Source organism: Myripristis murdjan, chromosome 8, assembly GCF_902150065.1.
Source record: "Myripristis murdjan chromosome 8, fMyrMur1.1, whole genome shotgun sequence".
In the NCBI taxonomy this organism is placed as follows: domain Eukaryota; kingdom Metazoa; phylum Chordata; class Actinopteri; order Holocentriformes; family Holocentridae; genus Myripristis; species Myripristis murdjan.
Window position 1 is genome coordinate 35906420 of NC_043987.1, and position 23986 is coordinate 35930405.

General features: G+C 44.4%; 1 long non-coding RNA gene across 1 annotated transcript; it reads right to left on the reverse strand.

Moving 5' to 3' along the window:
• Positions 1–296: 296 nt before the first annotated feature.
• Positions 297–22011, reverse strand: LOC115363608 (uncharacterized). The gene is made up of 4 exons (XR_003928601.1): positions 22000–22011; positions 4967–5066; positions 3900–4080; positions 297–323 (listed from the first exon to the last, which is right to left on the reverse strand). It is a non-coding gene; the product is annotated as an uncharacterized LOC115363608 (long non-coding RNA).
• Between the last annotated feature and the right edge of the window lie 1975 nt (positions 22012–23986).

Here is a 23986-nt window from a genome sequence, read left to right on the forward strand (position 1 = left end):
CAACAATAGAGACAATGAAGAAGAGATGAGAGGAGGCCCAGTATGGAGGCTGGTTATCTCTCCTGTCCTGTCCCACTCTCACAAAATTCCTCACAGTTTTTCAGAATCAACACAGTTATTGTGTGCCACAAACAAATCACATCAACTGTTGATTTATTTCCATGTTTCCCTCCCTATAATTTGTGCTCCAGCCTCAGAAAACCTACTAAAAGCAGTGAGGAAGTCTAAATTGGTGACATTTCCAATAAAATCACAGGAACAAAAGTGAATTTGTCCAAGAGAGGAAATGATCTTACCGGCTGCCGTGTGTGATGCTGGAGTGGCTGTGGAGAGGAATGTGCATTTAGATTAAAATAACAACAACAACAACAACATTACTAAAAATGTGTGTTCAGACAATATAAACTCATAACTAAATGGTGAACTGATAATAGGGTTGAGCATGCCGCCAGGAAGGAGCTGCAGAAACCACAAGCACCTGGACCAGGAGGCGTGCAGAGCATGAGGATGTTCTGGTCGGTAGCCATGAACTCAACAAAGAAGTGGTTTGACAAAGGCAAGCCAGTGACCGTCCGATGTGTTGTGGAGCAGTTTCGAGTAAAAAACAGATCGAGTGTATTGCCTGCTTTATGTATTAATAGTGGTGGAAGCCTGTTTTAGGCCAAATGAGGACAGAAGTGCAAAGAAGTCCACTGCTTTTAGTTTGTCAGGATGGATATTCATGTCCCCCACGACAATGAGTGGGGTGCCATCTTCAGGCATGGCTGAGTATCCCTGGTGGGCGATATACAGTTGTATGAAAAAGTTTGGGCACCCCTCTGAGATTTCATGATAATTTGCTCTACCTTTATAAGAGAAGATCACAGCAACAAGATTTGTTTTCCTACAGAGATGTAGACATTTGAATGTTTTCCAAACCGAAATTCTTAGAGTAACATTACATAGTTTTATTATAATAAAATAAAATGTAAAAAATGTGATGTGCAAAAGTTTGGGCACCCTTTTAATCGCATTCATTTCAAGACCTGTAGGGATTTATAGCTGACAGACTGCAGCACAGAATTGCTTTGATTAGCTCGTTAGACCTTCTATTACAAAGACAGGTGGAACCAATCATGAAAAAGGCTGTTTCACATAGGTAATTTCTGGCTGTGCTTGTCCTAGGTTCTTTCTTAGAGAGTGGCAACATGGGGGCCTCTAAACAACCCTCGACTGACCTAAAAACTAAGATAATTCATTATTATGAATTAGGAGAAGGGTACAGGTTTGGACTGTCTGTCTCCACAGTCAGAAATGTAGTGCAGAAATGGAAGGCCACAGGAACCGTCCTTGTGAAGGAAAGATGTGGTAGGCCAAAAAAAATACAGGAAAGGCACAGGCAAAGGATGGTTAGAATGGTCACAGACAAGCCACAGACCACCTCCAGAGAACTGCAAGAACATCTGGCTGCTGATGGTGGAGTTGTTCATCGTTCCACAATCCAGCGTACTTTGCACCAGGAAAAGCTCATTGGAAGGGTGATGTGCAAAAAGCCTTTCCTGAGTGTTCGTCACAAGAAGAGTCACATGAGGTATGCAAAAGCACATCTGGACAAGCAAGACGCATTTTGAAAAAAAAATACTGTGGTCAGATGAGACTAAGATAGAGTTATTTGGTCAGAACAAGAGGAGGTATGCATGGTGAAAACAACACACTGAATTCCATAAGAAGAACTTATTGCCTACTGTGAAATTTGGTGGAGGGTCCATCATGTTATGGGGCTGCGTGGCGAGCACATGTACTGGAAACCTTGTTAAAGCTGAGGGCCACATGAATTCCTCTCAGTGTCAGCAGATTCCTGACAAGAATGTTCAAGAGTCGGTCTCAAAGTTGAAGCTATGCTGGGACTGGATTTTTCAGCAGGACAATGATCCTAAGCACTGTTCAAAATCCACCAAGGAATTCATGCAGACGCACAAGTACAATGTTCTGGAATGGCCATCCCAGTCCCCAGACCTGAACATCATTGAAAATGTATGGATTGATTTGAAGCAGGCTGTCTACACACAGAAGCCAAGAAACCTGACTGAACTGGAGGCGTTTTGTATGGAGGAATGGCCCAAAATACTTCAGGGACTGTCTGTGGCTATAGCAGGCGTCTACAGGCTGTTATTGCAGCAAATGGAGGCTCTACGAAATATTAATGCAATTATTTCTTTGGGGTGCCCACATTTATGCACATGCCTATTTTTGTTTAAATGCACATAAAAATGTTTCTGTTGGACCAATAAAAATGATTTCACTACTGAGATGTTTCTGTTTCCATAAGGTATAACATATGTTAAAATGAAGTTGCTGCTTCAAAAGCTCAGCAAGTGACAAATTGATGCAGTGATTTTCCTAAGGGGTGCCCAAACTTTTTCATACGACTGTATGACGACCACAATCAGTTTAGTTTGAGTGGTGACCATGACTGCATGGTATTCAATGGATGACTTTTGGCATAGGGGAGAAAGCTTAGTGAATCTCCAGTCTGTACCACCTCCTTGCCCACTGGGGCAAGGTGTGTGGGAGGGAGTGGAGTCAGCAGGTGTGGCTGTGTTCTCTGGACGGATCCAGGTTTCGGTCTGGGCTAGCACCTAAACGTTTCCAATAAATGAAAGTGAATTTGTCCAAGAAAGGGAATTATCTTACCGGCTGCCGTGTGTGATGCTGGAATGGCTGTGGAGAGGAAGCAGTGTGCATTTAGATTAAAATAACAACAACAAGAGCAATACTACTAAAAATGTATGTTCAGACAATATAAACTCCAAACTAAATGGTGAACTGATAATAGGGTTGAGCATGCCGCCAGGAAGGAGCTGCAGAAACCACAAGCACCTGGACCAGGAGGCGTGCAGAGCATGAGGATGTTCTGGTCGGTGGCCATGAACTGAACAAAGAAGTGGTCTGACAAAGGCAAGCCAGTGACCGTCCGATGTGTTGTGGAGCAGTTTCGAGTAAAAAACAGATCGAGTGTATTGCCTGCATTGTGTATTAGAGTAGTGGAAGCCTGTTTTAGGTCAAATGAGGACAGAAGTGCAAAGAAGTCCACTGCTTGTAGTTTGTCAAAATGGATATTCATGTCCCCCATGACAATGAGTGGGGTGCCATCTTCAGGCATGGCTGAGTATCCCTGGTGACAACCACAATCAGTTTAGTGGGAGTGGTGACCATGACTGCATGGTATTCAATGGACGACTTTTGGCATAGGGGAGAAAGCTTAGTGAATCTCCAGTCTGTACCACCTCCTCGCCCACTGGGGCAAGGTGTGTGGGAGGGAGTGGAGTCAGCAGGTGTGGCTGTGTTCTCTGGATGGACCCAAGTTTCGGTCAGGGCTAGCATCTGAATGTCATGTAGTTTAGTAGACATGCTTGGATGAGTTCTGTCTGATTTACAGCAGAATAACAATTAGCGAGTGGCAGAGGCTTTCCTCAGAGTCCTGAGTCTTTTGTGACCGAGGCATTTTTTGCGGTTGGCCTGGATGACAGGGATGTAATGGTAGCACATGGTGAGTGAGAAGCCAGGCCATGAGAGTCTGGCGCTTCAGTGCAGCTGTGTGTTTAAATACCAGAAGATGCCACAGCTATGCCCAGTCACAGCTCCTTAATGAGGCTGAACCCGTCAATTTCAGATTTCCACAACAAAGGACCAGAGAGTGGGCGTGACCCGTGTCAGCTGACCCACCTATCGAAACTCAGAGACTGAAACCAGAAAGTGCTCAGTCAAAACAAAGCCAGACTATCCTGGCCTATTCTAACCCAGAAACAAAAACTTAAAAAACAAAACAAAAAACTTACTGACCAGTTGCTACCTCCTGTGTTCTAGATCGAAGCTTGTTCTGCTGATTACTGTTCAGCGGTGTAATCCTAGTCTCTCACCTGTAAGCTGGACGACGCTGCTCCACACCACAGGCTCATGTGATCCAAACAGCCAGTCTGGCAGCCACCCAGGCCTCAAAAGTTTCAGCTCCAGCTCCACGATTTTCACATCGATAGCGAGCTGGACTTCAAACGAAGCAGTGTAGTTATGGTATTCTTTAAAGTTCACGAATTTTGCATTCTGGAATTAAAAAAAAAAAAAAGATCAGAGAATTTAAAAGAGGGAACTGTAGAGCTACTAGTTTTCCCTTGTTGGACTCTGTGATTTTTGTGTGAGTTTGGGAGGGTTCTGGTCAGCGGGTGTTGTTCTGTGGGCCAGAAAAATCCCTGAGACTGTAACTGTGATTAAATGTGATTAAATGAACTGGAACTGAAAGCACTGAGTGCACACCTCCATCAACACTGTGCAGCTGTCAAGATAAACCACGTATTTTTTACTTCTACCATTGGAAGTGCAAGAGTCTTGTAAGTTTGAGCAACAGATCTGAAATCTGAGTGTTGAACTCAGACCGTCGTCTTGTGGATGATTTTTAAAAAAAGATTTATAACGTCTTCTGGGTGATGTGATAATGTCGGCCTGTGATGCTTGAACTGAGTTACTAAAGGGTTTCTTCTGTGTCATGGATGAAAGGGATGGCTTTTCTTCTCATAATAACGATAACACCACATGTATAGTGTATTATAGAACCATATGTATAGAACATTTGGGCTTATTGAATTTATATCAAGTTATATCGAGTTCTGCCCACAGCATGAAGTTTCTTTATTCTCTATTGAGACCTCCATCAGCTCCCAGAGGGTGTTCCTGAGCTTTTGCTCAAAATTTATATCCTCGCTGATACCAGCTGCACATACTGGAAATCATCAACCCAACCACTACTAGTAAAAGGAAAACTGGCTGGTGACAGTCAGCTCAGCCAAGGAGGAGGGTCCAACTTGAAAGTGATGTTTACATTCATTCTGCTTTAAGGGCTCAAAATTAACAAACTTCAACTTCAACGTGGAAATGAGAAATGAAATCTGACACATGGTGGCGGTTGGGCTGGGAGCAGAGAGGACTGGCTTACCTTAGGCTGGACATGGTTGGCAGGATGTCCAGACAGTTTGTACGTCTGATTTGGGATCAGCTCGCAGTCAGAGAGAGTTTCAATATAACTTGCGCCACTTCTTAACATCCACATCATTTTCACCTGAAAATAATAATAATACCAAAATAATAATTTATACCAAAGAAAGCAATCAGGTGTTACCACGTGCTCTACAGAAGGCCACTGGGGGCAGCAGTGAGTTGTCCTTGGAGCGCGGAGGAGCGCAGACACTCCGCTCTTTGCTCTCTGCTTTTCTTTCCTTTACTTACTTTACTTAAGCTTTTAATCATTTTTAATCATTTTCTATCACCACATAACTTTCTGTGGGGCTTTTATTTATTTTTACCATTTTTACCGCCATTGAAGAGTGACTTTACTTGGTCACAGTCAGACTGCCTGTAGCAACTTAGCTTGGTTTGCTAAGCAGATGGTTACATCCAGCCCTCCAGATGAAAACCAACTCGTTAGGAAAGACAGGATTATTGCCAACCTCAGAGAAGACATCCGAAGGCTGTCAGCGGAACTCAAGTCCCAATCTGAGCTGCTGACAAACACCCAGGACGTGGCTCATGAGCAGTCTCTACAGATCTCATCGTTAAAAGCTGCTCTTCAGGACACAGTAGCCTGGGATCCTGCCGCTTCTCTTCCGCAGCCCAGCAGCTCAACGCCCCGTCGTAAGCTGCAATGGTCGAAGGTGGTGTTAAGGGGCAAAAAAAGGACTTCACTCGGTCTCTCATCCCACCTGAGCCTTTCCAGCAGATTTGAGCCTCTGTCATCACGGCTCGAAGCGCCGGACTCCGACGAGCTCAAGGATGATGCAGCCCGTCCCATGTCTCCCCAGTTCGGGAGTCTTCCTCTGCCGGCAGCCCCCCACCCAGCTGACAGCCGGCAGGCCCCCCGTGTGGACGGCTCTGTGTCCCCCCCCGCACACACCACGGAAACAGAGCAGCGACGAAGGAAAAAGAGTCCCTCAACTCATAAAGGTGAGACTATGAGACTGAACAATAACAAAGTTAGTGGGTCACAAGCCAGTGCCAGGCCGAGAGCCAGAGAGCAATCCGCTAAAAACAAAGCTAAGAAGATAGACACTATTCTGCTTGGGGATTTTATAACGAGGCAGGTGGAAATGGCCAGGACTGAAAATCTAACTGTGAATAACACATCAGTCAGAGAAGTGGCAGCTATGCTACCTGACATCATGTCTACACGGCCACATATTAAGAGCATTGTTATTCATGCTGGCTCATTTGACATCCTCAAGAATAAATCTGGGTCTGAGATAGGGATGTACCCGAACCCGAATACGATATTCGGAAGTACACAAATAATGCTTTGATCCCGAGTAGTTTTTCCGTCCGAAGTTTCTCCTCAGTATTTGGGAGAAAAAAAAAACGCTTGGATGCGTGTTTTGAGCATGATTTTGAGCCAATTACAAGAGATTAAAACAAAATGTAACAAAAAACATGTTGGTGCGTGTTTTCAGTCAGTCACATGCATCTGAGACACTGCCACACTTTGGTTTTGGTGTTCAGTCCCGTACGTCATCACAGAGGAGCAGCAGCACAGAACACGAGCAGGCAGCACTGCAGTAACACAAAAAGCATTTTGTCATAGACAATAACGGGAAAAGAAGCGGCTATAAAACGGTGGATACATTTTTTGAGTGTCACAACCCCCGCGAAACGACTGCCGCCTGATGCCGGCCGCTGCACCGGCCGGTACTGCGCCCACCTGGTCAGGTCTGCTGGATCTGACAGGTGAGCGGCACACACATACTGCCATATATACCTTTCATTATAAATCAACTTTTGTTCATACGCGGCTGCAGCAGCACAACGGACAATGACACAGACAACATGGTTGATTAGTGACGGCACAATGCGGCCATTCGCTGGTAATCACGGCATCAGGCGAGCCTACCTACTGGTTTACATATGCAAGTACAATACATGTGTATTTGCTTAGACCCCCAATATTAGATGAGGACGTTTTTTCAGGGTATTTTCAATGGAAAAAATATCTTGTCATATTTTATTCCCGTTCTAGTTAGCCGAGAGCTAAACCGGAAATTAGCCGGCTACCTCGGCGGAAGTCTCTAGTGCGCCCACTTCCGGTTTCTTCCCGAATCCGAATAAAGAATCCTAAGTTTTTTTTAAAAGCCCGAATCCGAACCCAAATACAAATAGTGCAATGGCTGTCATCAGCCTGTCTCGAGCAACAGGTTGGATTTATTGACAATTTTAATATTCTTTGGAACATAAAAAGCCGCTTCATGCCAGACGGGATTCACCCAAACAACCTTGGCTCCAGACATACAGTTCAAACACCAACATACGCCACACCATCAAGTCATCTTATCAGAACATATATGCACTGATAAGCAGGAAGGTCAGCACACAGGGAGCAGCCAGAGAGACAGTTACTGCTCCCAAAACAACAACCGCAAATGTCAAGAAAAGAAGAGATAGGACAGTCACCATGCTGCTTTCCCCCTTATGCCAGCAATTTCACACAGCCGGTGGCATGAAACATGGCTAGGTCAGGAAAATAGTGCAGCACTTCTGATTGAGACAGCCCCTCCAAATTTTAGTTTCTTTAGTGAAGCGAGAATACAGGGGCGGGGCAGCGATTTTGAAAGAGTGGGGGATCTGGGGTTGGGACATGAGCACCATAACCTCCTACCTTTGACATCCGTTCCAGTCTCCACGACATGCCAAATCAAAATGAATGTCATGCAATAATACTACTAATTATAATGATGATAATAACAACAACAACAACAATAATAGTAATAAATTATTGTTAATGCTAGTAATTATAGACATATCTTATAAGATACTATATTCACCAGCATTCATATACTATAATCAGTGACTTTCACAAAAATTTAAACAATAAGACTGTAATTGTCTTTTTTTCCTTGGGTGGTTGAAATTGGCAAGTTCTTCCACATTACAAAATCAATACTCAAAACCAGTACTATCTTGTAGAAAATAGCACCATTACAATATAGTCAAGTGACTTATAGAGTAAAGAGTGTAGAGCAAGAAAATAACAAGTAACGGTTTATTTTAAGTGTCTACATATTAGAAATGTGTTGAAAAAATGATGAAGTAAATGAATATGTACAGTATTTCCATCCAAAATAATGTAAATATTTCCTCTATGGCATCATAAATTGCCTTCTGCATCACTATTAAAAAAAAAAAAAAAATCAACATTACCAACTAGTTGGCCTAAATAGCCGTTCTCTATCATGTACTAGATCTAGTCTCTCCAGTCAGAGAACCCGAGGCCTGTACCATTAAGCTGGATTTCGGTAACTTCAGGCTTAACCCTGGGTTTTCTGTACCGTAAAGGTGGTTTACTTTTTATCGGGGATTCGGGGTATGTTGCCGTGGTAACATATGCTGAACACCTAACCTGCTCTGGAGGCATTTTAATTGTTTGTTTTTCTCTCACATTTTTTCAAGTTTAAAGAGAAGAAGGAATTCTTCTTTTTTTTAGGCTACTCATGACTCTACACTGTCCAACCAAAAATTGATCCTGTAGACTGATGTAATGATTTTTAAAAATATTTAATTCAGAGGGTTAGATAAAAGCCTGATTAAATACACACCAGCCTCTGGGCTCCTTCAGGTTTCCATTAGTTTGCTCATATTTAGTATTTAGGCTGGCTGCCCTGAAAAGTCCACATGAGAGTTGGTGCCAAATGTTTTACTGTCTTTAAGTGACAGTGAAATAATATTTTAACCAGCAGAATAAACACAAGGCGTCAGATGCTTTATAAAATTAAATATCTAAACCAGTTGAATCAAAGTGACGATTCTGCTGAAACTCAAACTGAGGGCAGCGGTCCAGCGAGGGTCGCCCCTCACTATGAGAGAGGGCCAGTTCCTCTGCAGGAGTGTACGGCTGAGTGGGAGACACATTCATTTACTGAACACACAAATGTTACTGCAGTCACATCTACTGCTGCTGTCATGGTGGGGAAGTCAGATTATAATCCCACTAATTTATGCATTGACGCAGTCGGCGATTTTTGCCACCATTCCTTGCGGCTGTTGGCAGCTGCAGCTGTGTTGCTTTTTGCCTGGATGATGGATTTATATTCCTCGTTATTTCAGATTACTGTCTGCTCCTCGGATGTGAAGTATGCGGCTCAGGTAGATTTTTCCTTGTCTGTGATTGGTCGTATGCAGCAAACACCGCTCTTTTTATGTGAGCGCGCACAGATCTAGAGGTGATAACTGGCTTCATGGTACCGAAAATCCGGAGTGCGGGTGTCTGGTTAAGTGAAGCCAGATAACTAAGAGAAAGCCCGGCTATGTTAATCCAGCTTTATGGTACAGGCCTCCAGGTTCCATATGTAACCATGCATTTCATCCCTCTGATCTGTGTTTCCTTGTCACAGCCGGCGGCACGTGACTGAAACAAAGTTTCGGCTTTGTTTACATTCGCGCACGCGCCAGCTACGTGCATGCCGCCGGCTACGAACAAGAACGGAATTACTGTTGCCTAGCAACCATTGTAAACAAGGAAGGACTGCCGCTGGAAACAGTTGTAAACACTGATGAAGAGCCGCCAAACATTGCATTATTTTGTGAACTTTGTTGCTTTTCAGCGGCGACTAGCAATACCTCAGGAAAAAGTGGGGGGGATGAAATCATGTTTCTGTGAAAGTGCGGGTGTCACAACACCCGCATCCCCCGCGGCTGCGACGCCCATGCGAGAATACACAAGAGAGGTGGCGGAGTTGCCACCCTGTTCAAGGACAGCTTCCAGTGCAAGCAAATGTTTTATGGTCAGTTTGACTCCTTTGAATATGTTGCCACTCAGTTAAAATCCCCCTGTCGAGCAATTTTAGTGACCATCCACAGACCCCCCAAATATAATGCAGGATTTTTTGATGAGTTTGCAAAATTGCTGTCTATTGTGTGCATGGATTTTGACTGTGTTGTTTTAGTGGGAGATTTTAACATTCATGTTGATAATCTTACAGATGGGTGTGCTAAGGAACTTTTAAATATCCTGGATAACTTTGGACTTTCTCAGCATGTCACAGAATCAACACATAACAGAGGACACATATTAGATCTAATTATTTCCAAAGGTCTTAATATCTCTGAGGTTGTGGTGAACGATGTCGCTTTATCTGACCATTACTGTGTTTCGTTCAAAATGACCACCTCTGCTAATAATATGAAAAGTGAAGCAGAGGTGATCAGAAAGCGTTACATAAATGATAACACCTGTGCATTATTCACCCAGGGTTTTACACCATCTCCAACCCTGCCCTCAGCTCTAGTTGATGACCATGTAAACAGTTTTAGCTCCAATGTTATGACTGTTATTGATTCTATCGCCCCAATTAAGACCAAAGTTCTGTCGGGCAGAAAAAAGGCACCCTGGAGAAACGCCACATTGGTTAAAGAACACAAAAGATTATGTAGACAAGCTGAACGCAGGTGGCGAAAAAACAAACTCCAGGTATATTACGACATTTATAAAGAGAGTCTTCACAACTATAATCAGTAACTGAAGAATGCAAGGCAATCATATTTCTCAGCAGGGGCGGCTGGCCCATAGTGGGCGATAGTGCATCGCCCTCCTAAAGCCAAACGAAAAAAAGAGAGAGAAAAGAGCTTATTTTGCCGGTCTAGGTCTTAATATTATTGTCAAATCAGCAGCCTGAATATCACTGTGACATCAGCAGCCTGAATGTCACTTTCCAACCAGCAGCCCCGCCCCCTTGGGGCGATCTCGGGCAGATTGAAAATCGCCCCAGGCGCTCTCATAGACTTACATGGTGAGATTTTTTTTTTCACATTTTGGACCCTACAATTCATTTCTATGGGCCCAGGGAGGGCTTGCCCCAACGTGATTTCGTCATACGCACTGATGCATGCATGGACGATACGTGCAGCGTCGGGCGGGAGACAGCAAGATGAACATGGCTAGGAACTGCAGGCAGCAACCTATTGTATTTGAGGCATTTAACGTATTGACCCGCATGAAAGACGACCCTGATTTTAAGACGACCCCTCTTTTTCAAGACCCTTTTTTGGAAAAATACTTTTTATATGGACAAAATCTTGTTTGAATAAAAAAGCCACCGGTTGGCATCAGGCGGGCCGCGGCACCGGCCGGTACTGCGGCCACCCGGTCAGGTCTGCCGGATCTTACAGCTGAGCGGCCGGCTCGCCCAGCTCGCCTGATGCCGGCCAGTGCCGCGCCCACCCGGTCAGGTCTGCCGGATCTGACAGCTGAGTGGCGCACACATACTGCCATATATACCTTTCATTATAAATCAACTTTTTTTTTCATACGCGGCTGCAGCAGCACAACGGACAATGACAGACAACATGGTTGATTATTGACTGCGCAATGCGGCCATTCGCCGGTAACCGCGGCATCAGGCGAGCCTACCTATAGTACAATACATGTGTATTTGCTTAGACCCCCAATATTAGATGAGGGCGTTTTTTCAGGGCATTTTCAATGGAAAAAATGTCGTCTTATGTTCGGATGAATACGGTAACTTGATATAGCTGTACAAAAATACTACCATGTGTACAATTCATGTCTGGTGTTGCCATCTAGTGGTTGAACAGGAAAACCACATTAAAAATGCAATGTAACACTGTAAAGTTAGCTATCTGACTTTTATTTATTATTATTTTACCCATTGAATGGGTCATCTTAGCCATCATCGCAATAGTTGCCCCCCCTGAGAAATTTGTCAGGAGCTGCCACTGTTTCTCAGAGATTATCAATAGAAACTGTAATAATGCCCGCACACTTTTTTCTGTAGTGGACAGACTGACCAACCCCACAGCATCACTCCCTCCTGAACGACTGTCCAACAAGTCATGTAATGACTTTGCAGCCTTCTTAACAAACAAAATATTGCAGATAGGACAGGCAGTGTGCAGCTCCAGCTCAGGAATGATAACACTTGTGCCTTCCTGTCCTCCGGCTAATCTAGGACATTTTAGCCTCCTTGATTACAAAACTTTTCAAAATTAAAACCCACAACATGCTGCCTTGATATTCTGCCTTCAAACTTTTTTAAAACCATTTTTAACTGCATAGCTCCAGATGTACTGCGTCCTCCGGAATGTCCTGGTAGCGATGAAAGTCCAGCGAAAATGGTACCTCGCAGCACAATCCCAAGCTCAAAGGTGCTGACGACTGTACGCGTACATTGCCCAACATAAGGTGGTGTTTTAAGCTAAAAACACAACCGTTCACACATACAAAAACATATAATACGGCACCGAGAGTGAATAAAACCTCCTCTAAAAAATCAAATCTGGACGCCACAACAATTAGTAACTATAGGCCAATATCAAATCTGCCATTTTTGGTGAAAATCATTGAAAGGGTTGTCTTCCAGCAAATCCATACTTTTATGATGCAAAACAATCTTTTAAACACATTTCAGTCTGGATTTCAGCCGCACCACAGCACTGAGACTGTACTTATCAAAGTCTTAAATGATATTCATCAGAATAATGATGCATGTAAATCCTACATCCTGGTATTACTAGATCTAAGTGCTGCATTTGATAGAATTGATCATAATATTCTACTTAGCAGTTTGGAAAAGTGGGTGGGACTCACCGGCACTGTGCTACAATGGTTCAAATCTTACTTACAAGATAGGGACTTTTTTGTGTCAGTTGGTAACCATAAATCTGAGTGAACTACGATCACATGTGGGCTTCCTCAAGGGTCCATTCTCGGACCACTTCTATTCAACATCTGCATGTTGAATAGAAGTGCATGCTCGTGTGTATGAGTCGCTTTGTGAGACGCTCTGTCATACACTGACATTTTTAACCAGTTTTACCCAGTTTTAGAATAGAATAGAATAGAATAGAATGTCTTTATTGTCATTGTACAATGTGCAACGAAATTAAAAGTGTGATCCTTAACGGTAATCATTCATTCAACATAAAAAAAAAAAACATTGTAAAAAAGGACAAACAAACAAAACACAATAAATAGAATAAAAAAAGTAAACAGTAGAAATACACAAACACAAATTCACAATTAATTGCACTATCTCTTAGCAGCATTGTGCATTTACTGCAGTGGGGTAGACGCTGTTTTTCAGCCTATTTGTCCTGGCCTTGATGCTTCTGTATCGCCTGCCTGATGGCAGCAGCTCAAACAGGCTGTGACCAGGATGGAAAGTGTCTTTAACAATGTTCTGAGCCCTTCTGAGGCAGCGGGAACTGTGCAGTGCCTCCAGTGTGGGGAGGGTGCAGCCGATGATTTTGCACTCATGCACCTGGTTCTCATCCCGTCATCATCCCATCAATGTATTGCCTTTATATTCCTGGTTCAGACCGCCACTCATCGCCAGTTCGTCGTTTGCCAATGCGTGGTAACTACTCGGCTCCAGTGTTAGCGTTAGCATTTTTTCCTGTTTTGCATTTTGTGATTTTTTGGATTTCCGTTTCCTCAGACCCTGCTCCTCCGTGCCCTGCCTGCCTCTCCTTGCCCTGTCTGCCTCACCTTGCCCAGCCTGCCACGTCCAGCCTCGCTGGTGGATCTCCAGTGTTTTTTGTTCTTGTTTTTGTACCACCTTGTTCCTTTTTAAAGTGTGTTCTCTTCTACCGCATTCCGCTTTGTGGGTCCAGTATCTCCAGAGCTTCAAGCTTAACATGTTCTCCCTGCACCACACCGTCAGCTGCTCCACCTCGTCCCTGTAGGCCGACTCGTCCCCCACCCCCCGAGATGAGCCCCACCGCTGTGGTGTCATCGGTGAACTTGACGATGACGTTGCTCTCGTGGGAGGGGGTGCAGTCCTAGGCGTAGAGGGTGTAGAGAAGGGGGCTCAGCACGCAGCCCTGTGGGGAGCCAGTGCTGAGGCTGAGTGCCGAGGATGTGTGGGGACATACTCTCACCCTCTGTGTGCGGCCCGTCAGGAAGCTAATGATCCAAAGGCAGGTGGAGAGTGGAAGCACGAGGTCCACCAGCTTGGTCATCAGTCTGTGGGGGAGGATGGTGTTAAACGCCGAGCTATAGTCCACAAAGAGCAGCTGTGCGTAGCTCCCCTGCTGCTCCAGGTGAGACAGTGCAGCGTGGAGAGTTGTGGCCACGGCATCCTCTGTGGATCTGTTAGCCCGGTAAGCAAACTGGTGTGGGTCAAGGAGTGGTGGGAGGAGTCCTGTGATGTGACTCCGGACCAGTTTTTCAAAGCATTTCATCACCCCCGGTGTGAGTGCTACTGGCCGGTAGTCATTGAGGCTGGTGATGAGGGTCTTTTTGGGCAGGGGGACTATGGTGGAGGATTTCAGGCAGGTAGGGACAATAGAGCGGGACAGGGACTGGTTGAAAATCCTGGTGAGGACTCCAGCCAGCTGGTCTGCACAGTCCTTTAACACCCGACCAGAGACACCTTCGGGTCCAGCAGCCTTCCTTGGGTTGACAGCCCGCAGAGTGCGTCTCACCTCGTGCTCCTGCACTGTGAGAGTGGAGCTGCTGTGTGCCACCTGATGTGGCATAGCTGATTCAGGTGGGTCGGCTTCAAAACGGGCAAAGAAGAGGTTAAGCTCCTCTGCCAGTGAAGTGTCACCTTCAACAGCTCCGAGGACGGTCCTGTAGTTGGTGAGATGCTGGACCCCCTGCCACACTTGCCTGCTGTTGTTACTGTCCAGGTGGTCCTCAATCCTCCTCCTGTAGTCCGACTTGGTCTCTCTGATGCCTTTCTTCAGGTTGGCTCGGGCTGTGCTGTAGAGAGCCCTGTCGCCAGACCTGAAAGCGGTGTTTCTCTACTTCAGCAGCTGCTGGACCTCCCGGGTCATCCAGGGCTTCTGGTTGGGGTAGACACGGATGTGTTTGTCCACCATGACAGTGTCTGTGCAGGTCTTAATATAACACAGGACACTGTCAGTGAACACTTCCAAGTCTGGATGTTCAAAAATCTCCCAGTCAGTTGTTCTAAAACAATCCTGCAGCTGCTGAGAAGCGCCATCAGGCCAAGTTTTCACAGTCTTTATGGTGGTAGGAGCAGTTTTCCTGAGGGGGGTGTATGCAGGGATCAAAAGCAGGGATATGTGGTCAGACTGGCACAGGTGAGGTAGTGGTTTAGCCCTGTAGCCAAGCTTGATGTTAGAGTACACCTTATCCAGTGTGTTAGCTCCTCTTGTAGCACACTTGACATGCTGATGGAATTTAGGGAGCACTGTCTTTAAATCCACATGATTAAAGTCCCCTGTTACAATGTGCACAGCGTCAGGATATGCTTTCTGCTGACTGCTAATGCTGCCATGTAAATGTCCGAGGGCTGAGTTAGCGTTAGCATCCGGCGGAATATAAACAGCGGTAACCATGACAACGGTAAACTCTCTGGGGAGGTAGGTTGGTCTACATTTGACAGTCATGTACTCCAGGTCCGGGGAGCAGTGGCTCTCTACAGTCACTGTATTGGTACACCAGTTGTTATTGATGTATAAACAGAGTCCCCCTCCTCTGCTCTTACCGGAGTCACGGGTCCTGTCACACCGCTGCGCCGTGTAGCCGGCTAGCTCGATAGCAGCGTCCGGTATGGATGAATGAAGCCATGTCTCCGTGATCAGCAGGACACAACAGTCTTTCACGGTGTTGTTTGCAGCAATCTGTAGCCTCAGTTCATCCATCTTGGTAGCGAGGGATCTGGCGTTGGTCAGAAAAAGGCTGGGAAGCGGTGGTCTGTGTAGCTGCCTCCTTAGCCTCGCTTTTTCCTCCTCTCCCTGCGCTGCCTTTGCCTTCTCCCTCCGGGGATGATAACCCACGGAGAGCCGGGATGCTGTGTGAGCGGAGAAACTCTGCTGTAATGCCCCGCTCGGAGCAGACACCGATCCTGAGAAGATCGTGCCGGTTGTAGACGTTGTTTGCCCAACAGAATGTTATCACGTTGAGACAGAACACATACACAAAAAGCCATACAAAGTACCGGTAGGAAAGACACTGAGCTGCTGAAACTACGTGCGCTGCCATCTCCCTCCAGTCCACAGTTTTACTCTACACTTTTAGATCCTATTTATCTTACCTACATGTTTTAACAAGGTAAAAGATTTTAGTCATCGGATGTTTGGATTTTAAGTGTGTGAGTAATTGTAACTTCTATGCTAGTCTAGCTAGGTTTGTTTTTAGCCTGGAGCCTAGGCTAGCTACACTCGCCATGCCAACACTGGACTCTGCCGACTCGCCTGGAGAGGTGGAACAATTGTTAAAAAAGGCAAACAAAAGGATTGCTGACCTTCTCGAGGACATTCAACGAATGTCGGGCGAGGTGCAGAGGAAGGATTCCCTGCTGACCACCATCAGGTCTTGTCTCCCCGACGCTAACTAGCTGGCTGGAGACCTCAGTAACCGGTGAGCCCGCACCACAGAGCATCACCTCGGCACTCGGGCACACAGTTGTCTGGGAACCGTCCTCGTCCTGTCAGCAACCCGCCTGCTCCACTCCAAACAAGGGGACCCCCTGGACCGAAGTGGTCATCCGCAGGCGGAAGAGGGCCCCGAGCGGGACCCATGGCGGGGCTCCTTCTCCCCCGAGCCTGTTGCTCTCGAACATGTATGCGGATTTGACTGTGAGAGAGAAGCCGGCGGCCCGGGACCCGCACCAGGAAAACTGCGCCTGTTTCTGCGGCCCCAGACAGCATGCCCCCGTTGACGGACACCACAGCCTTCCCTCCACTCACGGCTAGCTGCCCTCCAGCATCAGGTGGGTGTCCAGCAGGGGGCCGTCCGCCTGCGACATCCTGCTCCTCATCCCAGCGCAAGCGGCTGGTTAAGGACGCGGTGCGCTGGCACTCCTCCCGTTCTCCCCACCAGGTGAGGGATCACACCCGGGGTCCTGGTGTGGGTGTCGGGGCGGCTGAGCTGGCATGACCCCCTGGAGATTGAGCGGATGCTCCCACAACCCTCATCATCGGGGACTCCATCGTGAGGCATGTCCGCATGAGGGGGGGCGTTCACCCTGTCGTTCCCCGGGGCTACCGTCATGGACATAACGGGGAAAATCCCGGACATCCTGAGCTCGCACCCCCAGGCGAAAAGGATTATTATCTACGCAGGAGTGAACGACATTGCCAGGCAGCAGTCGGAACTTTTAAAGCGGGACTTCACCCACCTTTTTAAAACCTTGTCACAGTCCCAGGTGAGTGTTTTTATCTCCGGCCCCACCCCCACCTGTGGCAGAGGGATGGGCAGCTTCAGCAGGCTGCTCAGCCTCAACACCTGGCTCTCCTCTGCCTGTAACACTCACCATGTCGGCTTTTTAGACAACTTTGATGTTTTTTGTGAGAGACGGCATCTTTTTGGGCCAGACGGGCTTCACCTGAACAGATCAGGTGCCCACATGCTATCCGCCAACCTGACATACGGTGTACAGCACGCCAATCTGCCCAAACCTGCAACAACTGATCTGTCTGCCACTGATTGATGTCCCCCAGGTCCGTGCTCCTACGCATCATGTTCCACCACTGACCATCTTACACACAACACCGGACATGGACCAATTCACACCAACATTTCACCTATTCCCGTTATCATAACACTACGTCAACACACCAGACACCACTATGCTCACTCCGTGAACTACAATAACCTAAGACCTCTCCCAAAACACCAGCAATCCACCTCTTTACATAAGTCACCTGTCACCATCAACATGGCACTTTTTAATGTTCGCTCCCCTTTTAATAAATCTTTCATTATTAATGACCTAATTTTAGACAATAAAATTGATTGTTTATTTTTAACTGAAACATGGCTGGGTACAGACGCGCCAGTTGTTCTCACTGAGGCCTCCCCACCACATTTTAACTTCACATTCTCTGTGAGAAGTGGCAGGAAGGGTGGTGGTACTGCAGCAATAATCAACGATTCACTTAGACCACAAAACATCTCATTTGATCAGTACACCACCTTTGAGCACCATGCATTTGTTTTTAGCAGCCCCTCCATTCTTTGCATCACAATTTACAGACCACCAAAATATGATGCTGCTTTTATCAGTGATTTTTCAGAATTTTTATCAATAATCCATGCCACTTACAATTTTATCATTATATCCGGTGATTTTAATTTACACATAGACAATCCATCAGACCACATGTCCAAAGAGTTTTTAAACCTCCTCAGCTGCATGGATTTTACTCAACACGTCACACAGCCAACTCACAACAGGGGACACACCCTGGATCTGTCATTAGCCATGGCCTCTCAGCTGGTGTGTCCTCTGTTGTTGACTTGGCTGTGTCCGACCATTACTGCGTGTTTGTTAATATCACCGGTTCTATTCAGCGGGAGACAACAGTGAGAACTGTCAGAAAGCGCTATATTACCTCTGAAGTGGCTGCAAATTTTACTGACATTTTAGATAAACATCCTCCAGTTTCTTTACCTGCACTACCAGTTGTACCGTGAGCAATTAAAAATATATAACAAAGCACTGAGAGAAGCAAGAAATGACCATTTTAGCAGAATAATCTCATTTCACAACAACAATCCCAAAATCCTCTTTGACACCATCGACCGTTTAATTAATCCGGATTCCAGCAAGTTCCAACACACTCCAACAAACTCTCTTTGTGAGGACTTTGCGGACCACTTCAGAGGTAAAAATGATTTAATCAGATCCACAATTTTAGGTAATAAAAATACTAATTTTAATTCAGTTGAATGTGTTTTACCCCGAGGAAACACTGGACAGTTTTGTCCTGGTTGATGCTGACATGCTTGGTAGTTCCCAAGTCAAACCAACAACCTGCCTTTTAGACCCGATCCAAACATCACTTTTTAAAACATTTTATGGATTCTTTGAAGTTGAGCTTTTAAACATTGTCAATTCTTCTCTTCAGACAGGGTTTTCCCTGCAGCTTTTAAAACAGCTGTAGTGAGGCCTCTTCTGAAGAAGAACAATTTGGATCCCAGCATTGTTAATAATTATAGACCAGTATCCAACCATTTTACCATTTTATTTACCATTTTTAAGTAAAATTTTAGAAAAAAATGTTTTTATTCAGCTGAATGATTTTTTTTTTTTTTTTTTTTTTTTTGCAATTTTCTTTTTATTGAACATTTTAGCATACATTCTGCTTACAACTGGTATACAATAATAGAAATTTTTGTCTCTCTTTTTTTGTTCTCAAACATGACCCTCAAAAAAGAAAGGATAACTTCCTCAGTCCTTTACTTTCAATCAAAAAAATAAATGACCATACCTTGTCATGTACACAAATATAATCACGCCCAAAACATAATGATTATTTACGGTCTACTATATACCAGGACCGGTTAAGTTAACAGAATTTTACCATTTTACCAGTGTAGCGTATTCAAAACAACACAAAACAATGCAAAACAGAAAATAAATAAATAAGTAAAAATAAAAAATAAAAAAATAAAAAATAATAATGAAGTAAAAGGAAAAGAAAACAACAACCACAACAAAAGAAAAATTTATACCAACTTCTGTAGCTATGAACTAGGGGTTCTTTTCCACAATGTACATCTCAGATAAAATCTGACCTAATTGGTTTTATGTACTCTATCCAGTTTTCCCAAATTCTTTTAAATCTATCCACCTCCAGTCTCAAAGAAAAAGTTAGTTTTTCCATCACATAAATATTATGTATTACTGCTGTTCATTTATTTCCTCCCATTCTTCTACCGATATGACAATGTTTGCCTCCCTCTCCCAACTCCTTTTTATATACACCGTGTCATTTCCCTTTAAGTCTTCCAGTCCCTTATAACATTTTGAAATTAACTTTTTCCCCGGTTTAAATTCATAGACTGAGGTGAACATCTTAATAATTTCTGACCCCCTCCCCTCATTGGTTCCCCTTATTGTTTGCTGCAAATAATGCCTTAGTTGCATGTACCTGTAGTGATTCAGATTTGTCAAATTATATTGGTCTTTTATCTCTTGAAAGCGTTTAACCCCCTTCTTACTTAGGAGCTCCCAGAATACCGTTGGTCCCCTTTCCCAATTTTTAAAATTCTTATCTGTTCTATTTGGTATGAATTCGGAATCATATCCAATCCATCTTAATAGTCTACCTTGTATTCTCAAATCATTTTTCACAGTTAAATCAAACCAAAGCTTTAGTGATACATCCAACCAAGGGTTTGTCCCTTCTCTAATGTGTTTTCTTAAACTGCTGTCCCCTATTATAGCCTGTATAGGAAACCCATCTGTTGTGCTGGCCTCAATTTCTTTCCATCTTGATGAGTATGAGGGATTGTATATATTCAGTAATATTTTTATTTGTGCAGCTTGATAATAACTCTTCAGGCAAGGAAGTGCTAGCCCTCCTTTGTATTTAGGTAACTGCAGCGTCCTGTACCTGATCCTCGGTCTCTCGTTCAGCTTCGTTCTAATGTGATAAACTTTGAAAGACTCCCATTGATCCTGATCCTAGCTGTCGGTTTATTATACAGGGCCTGTATGACCTTAATGAAAGTCTTATGGAAATTAAACCGCTCCAGCACTCTGTATAAGAAGTCCCACCCAACGGAGTTGAATGCTTTTTCCGTATCTATTCCCACCACCACAGTCTTTATCTTGTTTTTAATTACGTGATGTAGTACATGTAGAGTGCGCCTAATATTGTCTTGTGTCTGTCTTTGTTTTATAAATCCCGTCTGGTCTAAGTGAATTATTTCTGGCAGAATAATTTCTAAACATCTGGCTAAAATGGCTGTAAACAGTCTGTAGTCTTGATTAAGGACACTTATAGGTCTATAACTGGAGCATTCCTGCTCATCCTTCCCCTCTTTCGGAATTACCTAAATAATGGCTTCTCTCCATGAGTGAGGAATTTCTCCCTCCTTCAACACCCAGTTAAATGCCTTCCACAAAAGAGGGATTAATGTTACCTTAAGAGATCTGTACCATTCTGCAGTGAACCCGTCTGCTCCCGGGGACTTGTTGGCCTTCATATTTGAGATTGCTTTACTTATTTCTTCATCTGTAATTTCAGCAGTTAACACCTCGTTCTGTTCTTCTGTTACTCTTGGTAAATTTAATTCCTCTAAAAATTTATCCATCTGGGTTGTAGTACTAGCTTTCGGTTGAGCATATAGATTTTTATAATAAGCTTCAAAGCACTTTTGAATTTCCTCTGTTTTGTCCACTGTTGTTCTCATACTGTATATGGGTCCCTTATTTTGTAAATATTATTTTTTGCCTGCTGTTTTTTCAGTTTATATGCCAGCAGTTTTGTTGACTTACCCCCCACTTCATAATATCTTTGTTTTATGAACAATAATTTTTTTTGGATCTCCTGCGCATAAATCTCATTTATCTCTGCTCTCTTTTTTTTAATTTCTTCATATATGTGCCCTTGCCCTCTGTCTTTATGCTCTCTTTCTAACCTTTCAGTTCTGATTTTAGTGTGTCAAGTTTCAACTGTCTTATCTTTTTTAAATATGCTGATTTGGCTATTATCTTTCCTCTCATTACGGCCTTACACGTGTCCCACAGCACAGAAGGGGACACCTCACCATTATCATTCTCCTCTATATATGTCTTAAGTTCCTTCACAATTTCTTCCTTTGTGTGTCCCTTCGATATATTTGAATTTAGTCTCCAGATTGTTGATTTCTTCTCACTCACCAGACGTAATGTTAAAAAAAGAGGACTATGGTCTGATAGATCCATTACTCCTATATCACATTTTTCGACTCTATTCCTCTCTTTATGGTACATCAAGAAATAATCGATCCTCGAGTATATGTTATGTGGTGATGAGTAATAAGTATAGTCCTGACTTGTGGGATTCAAATCCCTCCATACATCAACAATTCCCAATTCAGACATCAGACCCTTTATTTTTTTACTAATTGTACTTTTTTGTGTTTCACCTGCTGAGGAGTCTAGCTGTGAGTTAAGTCTTTGATTCAATCATGATACCCTCCGCCTCCGACGTCATCAGATCAAACATCTGTCTATAAAATCTCCAATCTGAGCCTGGTGGGGCATAAATGTTGAGAAAAGTTACCACCTCTCCCTCCAATTTCCCCTTAACCGTAATGAACCTTCCCTCTTTGTCTCCTGTCACAGATATTTTTTCCAATGAACTCTTCCCCGAAATTAAAATAGCCACCCCTCCCTGGTGACCTGATTTGTAGGAGGCAGAAAATACCTGATTGTAACCATTCCTCTTAAGCTTTGCATGTTCCTTTTCTGTTAGGTGGGTCTCCTGTAATAATATCACCCCAACTCCTTCTTTTTTCATCTTACTTATTATCTTACTCCTTTTGATTGGGTTGAGTACGCCATTTACATTATAGGAGGCTACTTTAATACTGTTTTTGAAAGTTGTCATTTTTCTTTCTGTACCTCTTGCCTTATCTTTCCCCTCTCCTCCCTTCCATATTTACCCCCTTTGCTACAGGAACAATAATGAACATTAAACAACATATAACAAAAGTTTAACTTAAATACCTTGCAACAAAATACCAAACGGACTTCCTTAGGTGAGGTCTGATTATAGACCTTCTCTGAGCTCTGATGTCCAGTCCGCTCTGAGGGTTGTCCTCTACTCCCAAGAGGTAGGGGGCCCTCGCTGATAAAAATCAGCATCGTTCATGAGTCCACAACAGCTTTAAGTGCTAGCCCGACGGCCTTAGCTTGTGAGGATATAAACAAATCAACCAAAATCCGTGTAAAACACTGCAGTCTTATTCCAAATAAAGTCACATGCTTCTCACCTCAGTTTTCCTGGTAGGCTTAGGATATTTCCTGGAAACAGTCTAATCTTCACCTTGGAGTATTGTGTTACCTCAAGTGTCCCGGTCTCTCCTGAAGGCTTGCAGTTTCTGTTTGTACCCCTGCCATGTCTCTGTTGTCCCGTGTCCATTCTTCACACGACACGCCGTCCACATTAGCCGCTTGATCTGCTCTGTCCAGTTCTCCGCCGGTTTCACGACCTCCACCTGGAGCCCTCGGGCCACCATATCCTTCGTCGCCTCTTCCGCCGTGTTGTAAATGCGTGTCTCTCCCTCGTAGAAGACTCGGAGTCTCGCTGGAAACGGCGTCTGGAAGCGTATATTCTTATCTCTTAGTACCTTCTTCACCTCCGTGTATTCTTTGCGTTTCCTCAAAATCTCCGGCGCATAGTCGTGGTCTAGAAACACCCTCCTCCCCTCATACATGAAGCCCTTTTTCTGCCACGCAATCTTGATAAGTTCTTCTTTACTCCGGAAACTTTGTAGCTTCATTACAATAGATCTCGGTGGGGAGTCCTTGGGAGGCTGCGAGACTAGTGCACGATGGGCTCTTTCGATGTTCAGCTTGAATGATGGAGGCAAGTCCAGCTTCTCCCTAAGGAGATTTTCGACAAAAGTGGTCATCGATTGGGCATTTCCCTCCGCTCCTTCCTTCACCCCGTGGATCCGGACATTCTCCCTCCTCTAGCGGCCCTCCAAATCTGTCATCCTGGTCTCGATCTGCTTCTGCAGCTCCATGAGCTCCAAAGTGGCTTCCTCCAGGTTCTGCGTACGCTCCTCCGTTTCCATGATCCGCTTTTCGGCATCATCTATCCTGTTGTTTGTCTTCTTGATATCTTCTTTGATTTCTTTCAGGTTTTCAAAGTTCTCCCGGCGGAACTCTCTTATCTCTTGTAAGATTGTTTCCAGATCTGCCATGTTTTAGCAGGTTGTTGTGTTTCTTCTCTCTCTTGGCTCGGTTGCGTTGCTAGCTTGGCTTTCACTCTCTCACCTGTTGACTCTGCTAGCTCTTCAGTTACTTCGGCTAACTCGTCTGCTAGCTTAGCTGGCTTGTTACCTTGCTCGAGGTTCAAATCCGCGTTTTTACTCGACTTTCGATTTTTCCCTCTGGTCTTAATCATCGCCCTTATCACCACTCACTCACAATTATTCTCACTTTCTCAAACTGAGAAACTCTCCCTTTTTATGCTGCTGCCATGTTGGAGTCAGGCCGGAAGTCCAGCTGAATGATTTTTTAATTAATCATTCAATCTTTGAGAA